A 10,672-nucleotide genomic window follows, 5' to 3' on the forward strand; every position below is an offset into this window, starting at 1 on the left:
GAGAAAGTTTCTCATTATTACGAGATGTTAAGTCATTATTACGAGAAAGTTTCTCATTATTATGAGAAAGTTTCTCATTATTATGAGATGTTAAGTCATTATTATGAGAAAGTTTCTCATTATTATGACTTAAAGAATCTTTTTTTTTTTACTCAACGTGGCGGAAACGGGCTTCCATACTTTTGAGCCTTTGCCAGTGATGCTTGATTTCTTTCCAGACAACATACTCTTCTGTCAATTGTTTCAAGAGCTTCACTTGGTCAAAAACCAAGTGATAACCTGTACAATGTAAAATTGTCAACATCAAATTATGTACTACATATTACAGCATTGTTTCAATACAAGACATACCAATGGACTCGCGCACTTTTCTGTCGTCTTTGGGCAACAGATGTTCCTTCCTCACCCGAAACAAAGGACTTATTTGATTAGCTTGCGTTGATATAGGGACTGGTCTTCCTTCTCGGCTGTAAAACAAGAAAGTCTCGACTTACTCTATGTGCAATTACTATTGTTCTTGAAACATAAATTAAGACAGTTATAAATAAGTTAATTTACTATATGATTCAGGAGAGAACATTTGATGAGTAAATACTGATATATTTAGAAACTTCACCTGGGAAGGGCTGATCACGGCAAGATTTGCTGCGACTCACTAGTAGCTCTTGTGAGGGTTGAGTTTGATATTGGTAGAGCTTTAAAAAAAAAGGACTAAGTAATCCTGCAAAACAGAGAGGAAGGTAATTTTAATACATTACTTGCAAATAGTCAGTTTATAACTGTAGGATATGTTTTCTGTAAAGAGTGTTGCATAATTAAATGTTAAAAGCATTTTTATGTATTAAGTTCACTGAAATGTGGGCATTTCTATGAATAAAAGTATGTCTTTAATAGCAAGCAATAATCATGAAAATGATTTACATGCAAACGGGACAGTTATCAGCAGTGTAACTGATCTGATTATGACAAAATAATCGAGTATCTGATGTCATGTGACAAGTCAGATAAGCTTTTCCACTCTTGCAAACAGAGGTAGGCTATGAGGTGTGGAGAGACATCATGTATCACTGGAACATAAACAGACGGGGACCAATTTGCAATTAATATAAACTTTCTGGCAGTGTGTGTGACATCCGACAACTTTTCAAGAAGTGGCGCAACTGATTTACAAATATCGCGATAAATATGTACAGGAATTGAGGCAGTAGCCAATGACAGCACTAGGAGTAAAAGCTGCAGGATTGTGTACGAGTATACAAATATGTACGAGTATCGTACGAATTTGACAACTTGTTAAATCTTGTGAATTATTAAGACTTTCAGTCTATGTTTGTACTGATTGGGCTATGGGTTTTGTGAGAAAAGTTTTAAGAAACAACAAATGCTTGATAAAATGTTTGATTTAGGGTTAAAACCAACAGATACATACCATTGCGAATATTTGCCTTTGCAGCTGTCCGTCTCCTCCGTTTACTTCTCCTCCAACAATAATGGGCTGACTGAGTCCGAAAGGCCCTTTTGGTCTTTTCAGCTGAAAAAAGAGAAAAGAAAATATCATTATGTATAATATATAGGATGATTTAAAGGAAAAAGTACTGATATACCTTACAAATATTGGATGTTACATTATAAAGCCTTACAAGCATGGCAAGTGTTGTGGTTAATATGCATTTACAACAAATATCACTTATATATCAATACTGAGGTAAAAGCATGGTAAGTTTTGTGATTACTGTCCTTTACTAAACCAATCACAGTAAAACTATGGTTACTGTGGTAAAAGCATGGTAAGTGTTGTGGTTACTGTGCATTTACAATAAGTACCACATTAAAACTACAAATAGTGTGGTAAAAGCATGGCAAGTTTTGTGATCATAGGCGCCGATTTATGTTTTCCTCCGTGGGTGTTCATGGGCGTACGCCCTTTAAAAAAAATAAAATAAAAAAAAAGTCAAATTTTTTTTGCACTTCAGAACCTTAGGAAATGGACAGCGGCCGACACTTAACAGTGTTAAATTTGAAAAATACTGTTCGATAGAACTGCTTGGTTTGTTACCACAGTAACAGTTATCTGCGTGCTTCCTCCGCGATAAAGTTCCACATTTGCGGCTATCCAACACGAAAATGCATGCAGCAAAGCCTTTCACAACATTGTTTTCTTCAGTTTTGTCGACAACTTTATCATCTCCACTAGCTATTCTTTTCTTCAACTCCTCAGCATCCATCTCGACGACTGCAATCAGATCGCGCGCGCGCGCGGTTATGATGACTTTTTAAAAGTGAAAGTACGTAGGTATAGACTACTAGAGACTCCTGGGAGGGCGTGGGCACAAATAAACTGATGTGGATTTTAAATTATTTTTTTAAACTTGAAATACGGGCATATTTTTGTAGATGTGTTCCTAAAGATGTGCATATATTTTTACGTTTGCACATGATTGTTTTAAACCCGTGTTTAGACCCGTGTTTCCCCCGTGTCCGACCCGACCCGACCCGCACCCGTTTGAGCAAAATTTGCGGTTAGGCTACCCGAACCCGCGCAGGACTCTGTCACACAAGTCCACACAGTAAAAATTAGATTAGTTAACTCACCATTGCGGTTAATTCTTCAGAAGGAACAGAATTAAAAGAACTGCGCTGCAGCTGCGTACAGAGCAGGGTCACTAAAGAGGCTTTTCATCCGAGAAACGCTGTGATTGGTGGATAGGATATGGAGCAGGCGATATCACCCTGTTTTGAATTAGAAAGCAATGAAACGCAAAGTCTCCGTGGAGATGGCAGATATAATGGCAGATTAATATCGACAAACAGAAAAGACATTATATCACACATTATTATTAGGACAGCGTATTTAGGTATTTACTTACTAACATCTGACACACGTGAACTGATGCCAAATATCGCGATGTGTTCGGAATGAGACTTCTTCAGCGCGATTTCCTACTGATAAAATATAATTTTAAAAATATCAATAAACAGCAAAGCAATCCAGCTTCCCTGGCAATAAGACCGAAATAATAACATTACAAAAAATACATAAAAATACATATGATCTCGTGAATAAATGTTGATTAAACAGCTTCTCTTCTCGATAAATGATAGAAGAAATTATAAAAATAGCTTTCTGCACCAAATGTGCAGAAAGCTATATTTTTATAATTTCTTCTATCATTTATCGTCATAAGAAATGGCCACCTTACAAATCTAAAGTTTCTAAACACAACTTATTGTCCTGACTCAACAGTTTTTAATCAAACCTCCGATAAAAATACGTTCTCTTTCATCATCTCGTTTCGAGATCCACCTATGGGAAGGGCATCCGTACCTGACCTCTGCAGAAGCATCCAATTGCACCAAGTCTGGCTAGACAGACAGAAGCGCGCAGCCAATGCCAAGTAAGGCCACACCCCTTACCCAGGCATATATAACTTCTCTGCGCGCTGCTATTCCTCAGTTGACATTCGCTTCTCGCGATCTCTGCGTCTCACAGCTCGGTTGTTCTTTTCACTGCTCACCTCGTGTCTTCAGGAGGAAATATCAGCTAGATCAGCCTCCGCCAGACGTGACAGTTGTCTTTTCAATCCTGCTGTTTTTGCATCGGAGCCGCCCACGCTCTCGCTATTCACCGTTCCTCCGCTCACTGAAACTGCCAGCTACGGATTTCTCCGACTTCTTCTCCGGTATGTCGCTATCTAAGCCTACCGCCTCTCTAGGTGACAACCTATCACGGGCCTGCCCGGCCGCGTGTGGTGCACTTATTGCCGCAAAGGACCTTCACGAGTTCTGCGTGGTCTGCTTGGGTCTCAAGCATGCTCAGGAAGCCCTGGAGAACCCGGAGAACTGCACATTTTGTCTCATGCTGCCTAGGAAGTTGCTAAAACGCCGTCTTAAGGTAGCAGTCACTCAGTGCTCCGAGCTCAGCCCGTCTGACTCGGACGGTGGACACGGTGATGACGACGATGCGCTACCGGGGGCCTCCCGGGGCGCCACCTCTCTTGTTTGGGCTGACCAGCCCAATCCCGCTTTCCCCGAAGAGGACATCTTCGCGGGTAACCTCGCTCTCGCCCTCGAACCGCCCGGTTCGGTGGAAGAGGAGGATGCGGCCATTCTCGGGGTCTCAGAGGACGAGGAGGCCATCCCGCCCTCTGGTGTTCCCCAGGCTAGCGCCCACGCGGCGCTGCCTCAAACCATCCTCCTGGAAGTGTGTGAGCGAGCGGCCGCTCGTCTCAACATCGATTGGCCGGCACCGCAGAGTGCCACCGACCAGGAGAGAGATATTTATGATGGGAAAGTGCTGGGACCCCCTCCCGGCCCGAGGAGACAACTCTTCCCCATCCTCCCGGCGTGTGCGAAGCACATGAGGCACTACTGGAGCGACCCGCTCGACTTTAAACACGGCCTCATGGGACTCGAAGTCAAGGATATGGCAGTTCACGGTATGGGTGACCCCCCCGCTGTTGAACCTTCCATCGCCAGGCACCTTAACCCCGCTCAGGGTGGGCTGCTCGCTCCCCCTAAGCCGGTCTTGCCTAGCAAAATGGACCGTTTTGCTGCTTCCGTTCACCAGGCAGCGTACAAGTCCTCGGCTTTGGCCGTCAGAGCCCTAAATGTCTCGTCTCTCCTCTCCGCCTACCAGGCGGAGATCCTGGACGAATTAGGGCAACAGCTAGATAAGGGAAATCCTTCCGAAGTGCTGTGGAAGGAGATCCTTACTGTGAACGATCTCGTCCTCCGTAACGCCCGGCAGGCCGTCCAAGCTTGCGGGCGCTCTATGGCGCTCTCCGTGGTGGGAGAGCGCGCGCTTTGGCTTAACCTGTCGGGACTCCCTGACAGTGAGAAGCGGCGCATCGCGGGCGCACCGGTAGAGCCCGGCCGGGCTCTCTTTGGTCCCGCCGTCGCACTGATGCAACAAAGATGCGACGATAAGAAAAAGGAGGATGAAGCTTTCAAGCTGTGCCTTCCTCGGAAGGCGGCCCCACGCCAGGCACCCCCTGCGCGTTTGCCTAACCCACCTGCCACGGGACGACAGTTTCGTCAGGGCAAAGAAAGGCCCCGTAACAAACCCCCCCCACGGCACAACAGCCCAGCGCCTACTAACAAGCACTGGGGGAAATCCACTCCCGCCGCGGCCGCGACCGGGAGACCAACTAATCCCACCCCCACCGACGCGAAACGAAAGCGGCCTGCCTGATGTTCACCGGATGGGGGCATTGAGTCCATGTTCACGGGCCGCGAGCCCCCCGGACTCCCCTCTTTGCTCAGGACCCCCGTCCAAAAGACTCAGGGGTTCCCGAGGCTGGGTCAGCTCACCGCCTCTCGAGACTGCCCAGTTTATGTGTTCAAGAAATGTGTTTTTTCCCCCCATGTTCAGGGGACGCATTGTGAGGGAATGTTTAAGTACAGTGGCACCACACCGCTCTCATTCTGTTCCCCTCACTCTGTCTATAAAGGCTTCGGCCCCAGTGTTCGCACAAATACAAAAAACACACAAAACACAAAAAAATACGAATCAAATGAATTTGTTTCGGAGAGAAGCCCTCTCTCCGCAAAGAGATCTCATCTCATTGCAGAGAGCGGAATTCTCTCCGAACCCATGCATGCCGCCCCTAGTGTGTCCACTAGATGGCGCCATGGCATCACTAATAAACCAGCTAGGTCCACACAGCTCCGCTCCGGCCCGGGCGGGGGCGCTCGCGAGTCACGAAGCGGCTTGGCAAACCGTTTCAGCTCCCGAGTGGGTGATGCGTACCGTAACCAAGGGTTACAGGCTGCAGTTTACAATGAAACCCCCGCTTTTCAACAGCGTTCTCTTTTCTCACACAGAAGAAAATGCCTCACACATTCTGAAAGAGGAGATATCCTCTCTCCTAAACAAGGGAGCGATTCAGGTGGTGCCCCCCAATCTGATGAATCAGGGTTTTTATTACCGTTATTTCCTAGTCCCAAAGAAATGCGGCTCTCTCCGCCCTATCATGGACCTGCGAGTGTTGAACAAACATTTGAGGAAATACAATTTCAGAATGCTGACACAGGGCTCACTCGCCCGTGCCATAAAACAGAACGACTGGTTCACATCAGTCGATCTGAAAGATGCCTTCTTTCACATAAGCATCTATCCTCCACACAGAAAATATCTTCGTTTCGCCTACCAAGGCATATGTTACGAATTCACAGTTCTTCCGTTTGGACTCAGTCTAAGCCCCCGGTCATTCTGTCTGTGTGTGGAGGCGGGCTTGGCACCGCTGAGAATATCAGGGCTGAGAATTCTGACGTACATAGACGATTGGCTTATCATAGCCGAATCGAAGGAGAAGGTGTTGCAGGACACCGGTCGTGTGCTCGCGCACATCACATCCCTCGGGTTCAGAGTGAATGTGAGCAAGAGCAATCTTACGCCCAGTCAAAATGTCATTTTCCTGGGCTTGGAGCTGAACTCAGTCTCCATGCGAGCGCGTCTCTCCCAAGAACGCGTTCGCTCTCTGATGGACTGTCTGTCTCAGTTCAGAGAAGGGGCGAGAGTACAATATCGCACATGCCTCAGGCTGCAGGGTCTCATGGCTTCATCCATCCAAGTTGTGCCATTGGGACTTCTGAGAATGCGAGCGTTCATGAAATGGGTTTTGTCACTACATTTCAGCCCGCTTCGCGATCTTTGCCGCTTTGTAACAGTGACACACGCTTGCATGGCAGCGGTGCGTCACTGGGAGAGCGAAGACTTTTACGCACGGGGAACCCCTCTGGGGGCGGTTACAATGCGGAAAGTTGTGACGACGGATGCGTCCTTAACAGGCTGGGGTGCCACCCAGGAGGGCAGAACGGTGAACGGTCTGTGGCCAAGCAGACTGCGTTCAGCACACATAAATTATTTAGAGCTTTTGACCATCTGGAAAGCTCTGAATCATTTTCTGCCTCGCCTGCAGGGACATCACGTTCTCGTACGGTGCGACAATACCACGGCCGTGGCTTATATCAACCGTCAGGGCGGTTTACGCTCGTCGAAACTTCACGCTCTAGCCTACAAGCTTTTGGTGTGGAGCAGGCGAGTTTTCCTGTCGTTACGCGCAACGCATGTTCCGGGCATTCTGAACAGAGGTGCGGATCTTCTATCGAGGGGAAACCCAATCTACGGAGATTGGCGTCTTCACCCGCAGATAGTGGAGATGCTATGGATGAGATTCGGACGGGCGACCGTAGATCTATTCGCCTCGCGCGAAAACTACCAGTGTCCTATGTTCTTCTCGCTAAGGGACGTGGACGCGCCCCTCGGGATAGATGCACTGGGCCCACCCATGGCCCAAAGTGCTCCTGTATGCCTTTGCTCCCCTGTGCCTGATAATGCCTACACTGGCCAGGGTGAGAGAGCAGGGCCTGTCTCTCATTCTGATAGCACCCAGGTGGCCCAAAGCTCCTTGGCTGGCGGAGATAATTTCTCTGTTACACGCCGAGCCGTGGCGCCTCCCCCTTCGCACGGACCTACTGTCCCAAGCCAACGGGGAGATTTTCCACCCCCACCCGGACAGGGTGGCTCTCTGGGCCTGGCCCGTGAGAGGACGAACCTAAATGCACTGGGGCTCTCGCTGAGTGTCATTGCCACTATTCAGAATGCTAGGGCCGTTTCCACACGATCCCTATATGGCTGTAAGTGGCAAGTGTTCGAAGGGTGGTGCGATGGGCGTGGTCTCACGTCTTATCAGTGCTCTGTGCCTGATATTTTGTGTTTCCTTCAAGGCCTTATGGAAAAAGGGAGGTCTTTTTCCACTATTAAGGTCTACCTAGCTGCTATTTCAGCTTGTCATGTGGGTTTTGAGGGCTCTACTGTCGGGCAGCACCCTCTAATCCGCAGATTTATGAAGGGTGCGCGCCGCTCTCTGCCAGTCACCAGGAAAACTGTTCCGGAGTGGGACCTCTCCATGGTGCTGGAAGCGCTGTCTCAATATCCTTTTGAGCCTCTGGGGAGTATTTCCCTTAAGTTGCTGTCCTTCAAGACAGCTTTGCTCTTGGCTTTGGCATCTGCTAAACGGGTCAGTGAGCTACATGCACTCTCGGTTCATCCCTCGTGCACTAAATTCTCCCTCAGTGGAGATAAGGTTTCCCTCAAGCCTAACCCGGCCTTCATGCCGAAGTGCTTTCCTGCGTTCACTTCGGAGGTGTTGGAGCTGTCCGCTTTTCACCCTCCACCCTTTGCCTCCTCGGAGGATCAGAGGCTGAATGCTCTGTGTCCAGTCCGCGCTTTACAGACATATGTGACTAGGACCAGTGCTTTCCGGAAGAGCGACCAGCTCTTTGTTTCATGGGCCCCCCCGCACAGAGGGAGTCCCATATCGAAGCAACACCTCTCACATTGGCTTGTGGGCGCTATAACTATGGCTTATGAAGCAAAGGGAGTGCAGCCCCCTAGGGGCATCAGGGCGCATTCCACAAGGGGCTTAGCCGCCTCTTGGGCCTTGTTTAGGGGAGTGTCACTGCAGGACATCTGCTCCGCTGCTAGTTGGGCATCTCCTCATACCTTTGTGCGTTACTACCGGCTGGATGTCACCAGAACCTCGGTAGCACATTCGGTTTTAGGAGTGGGGTCTTCTTAACCCTTTCCTGTAACCTCGTTGGGTAGAACCAATAAGGAATGAATGGGCTGGTTGGCCATGCTCATTCCTGTCACCAAGCATTTTTTATTCATTCATAAAGGTGTAATTATATGCGTTGGTGTGCTGGGGTTATCGTGTATGTGTCACATGCATGTTTCATGCCCTGCTTATCTACAGCAGTTAGGTGTGGAGTCACCCCTGCAGGTTCATGATTGTGGGACGTGTCAGGCACCGCCTCTCTGAGGTGACCGTCCTTCTCTGGCTTCAGAACCTCTCTGTGAGTGTATTGGGCAATCGGGGAGCTGTCCATGTCTCTCCCATAGGTGGATCTCGAAACGAGATGATGAAAGAGAACAATAGGTTACTTTCGTAACCCCGGGTCTCTGAAACATCGAGTGGAGAGATCCACCAGCGTTGCCCCGCTTGCCGCACGAGAAGCGAATATACTTACTGAGGAATAGCAGCGCGCAGAGAAGTTATATATGCCTGGGTAAGGGGTGTGGCCTTACTTGGCATTGGCTGCGCGCTTCTGTCTGTCTAGCCAGACTTGGTGCAATTGGATGCTTCTGCAGAGGTCAGGTACGGATGCCCTTCCCATAGGTGGATCTCTCCACTCGATGTTTCAGAGAACCGGGGTTACGAAAGTAACCTATTGTTATCCAGCTTCTTGTCTATGACAAGAAAACGCTAAAACTGCAATTACTTGCAAGCGTCTTAGAGCGTTGTTAAACTCACCTTTTAATGTCGTTTTGCCTGCAGTTGAGGGTTGCTTTGGTCAAACTCACCTCTGAATGCCGTTTTACCTGCAGTTGAGTGTTGTTAAATTCACCGCTGCGTTGTTAAACTCACCGCTGAGTGATCACGTGCGTTGTTAAACTCACCGCTGAACGCGCTAAACCTTTGCGGGGACTTTGATATCAGATTGCGAGGGGTTTTAAACATCAAAAACCAGTTGGAGGGCCAGATAAAAATTATCTGGGTGCTGCCATTTGACTCGCCCTGGCATAGATAATATTTTGTAGCCCAATGAGAAAAAAGGGAGTAAATAATTTAAACAAAATGAACAGCATTAGCTGCTACGTGTGAAAAGAAACATGCTTTGGATGTATTATGTTCAGGACAAACGTAATAGCACTGCAATAGATTGGCTATATTAGGTTAAGGACCAACGTAATAGCACTGCTTATATTAGGTTAAGGACCAACGTAATAGCACTGCTTATATGTTGGCATGTAACGTAATTGCGATTTGCAAAATAGTTTCCTCAGAACGTAGGCTATTTCATGTGATACAGCGTTGGTTTTATGACTGTAAGCTGTTTGGTGTGACAAGGAAGTGAATGTTTTTTCAGGAATGTTTTTATTATTGGTGGAATTAATAATAAAGTCCACAGATTGGTGAAATTATGAACAAATCTGTCATGGATTTGTTTTTCAGATGACGATGCAGCGTCCATAATGTCTGTGGGAGAATAAAAAACGGGGTGAATGAAATTAAGAAATAGCATTAACAAATTAAAAAGCATATAAAATAACAGAAATGTGAAATAAGATGAAATTTATTTAAGCATAACTATTTCTAAAAGTAAGTTTTAACCTTTTAAACACCACATTATATGAGTTAAGAATACAAATGTCTGTCTGATAGTCTCTCATGAGTGTATAAATAGCCGATCGTGTTTTTTTTCTGCGTCGAAGAAGTATGTCAGAGTGAATTGTTTTCAGATTACACAGTCACATCCATAAATAAACAATAGAGATTATATAAAACAAGATGTTAAATGATCAAGTATAAGTATTTTAATCTAATACACAACGAAATACCGACTTACATAGATAAAACATAAAATAGTGAATAATAGTTCATATTATTTTAAATGTTAAATTATCAAGTATAAGTATTTTAATCTAATACACAGCGAAACACTGCCTTACATAGATAAAACAAATAGTGAATATTAGTTCATATTATTTGAAATGTTAAATTATCAAGTATAGGCATTTTAATCTAATACGTCAGTGATATAGGGTCATCATGTGGACGCCGCAATATACCGACTTACGCAGATAAATAAAACATGAAATAGTTAA

General features: G+C 46.4%; 1 long non-coding RNA gene across 1 annotated transcript; it reads right to left on the bottom strand.

The window, feature by feature from the left end:
• Positions 1–200: 200 nt before the first annotated feature.
• On the bottom strand, positions 201–1,538 carry LOC311085622. The gene is made up of 3 exons (XR_014606889.1): positions 1,430–1,538; positions 617–721; positions 201–467 (listed from the first exon to the last, which is right to left on the bottom strand). It is a non-coding gene; the product is annotated as an uncharacterized lncRNA (long non-coding RNA).
• Between the last annotated feature and the right edge of the window lie 9,134 nt (positions 1,539–10,672).

The sequence above is a fragment of the Abramis brama genome, assembly GCF_963993115.1.
Source record: "Abramis brama genome assembly, chromosome: 6".
NCBI lineage: Eukaryota > Metazoa > Chordata > Actinopteri > Cypriniformes > Leuciscidae > Abramis > Abramis brama.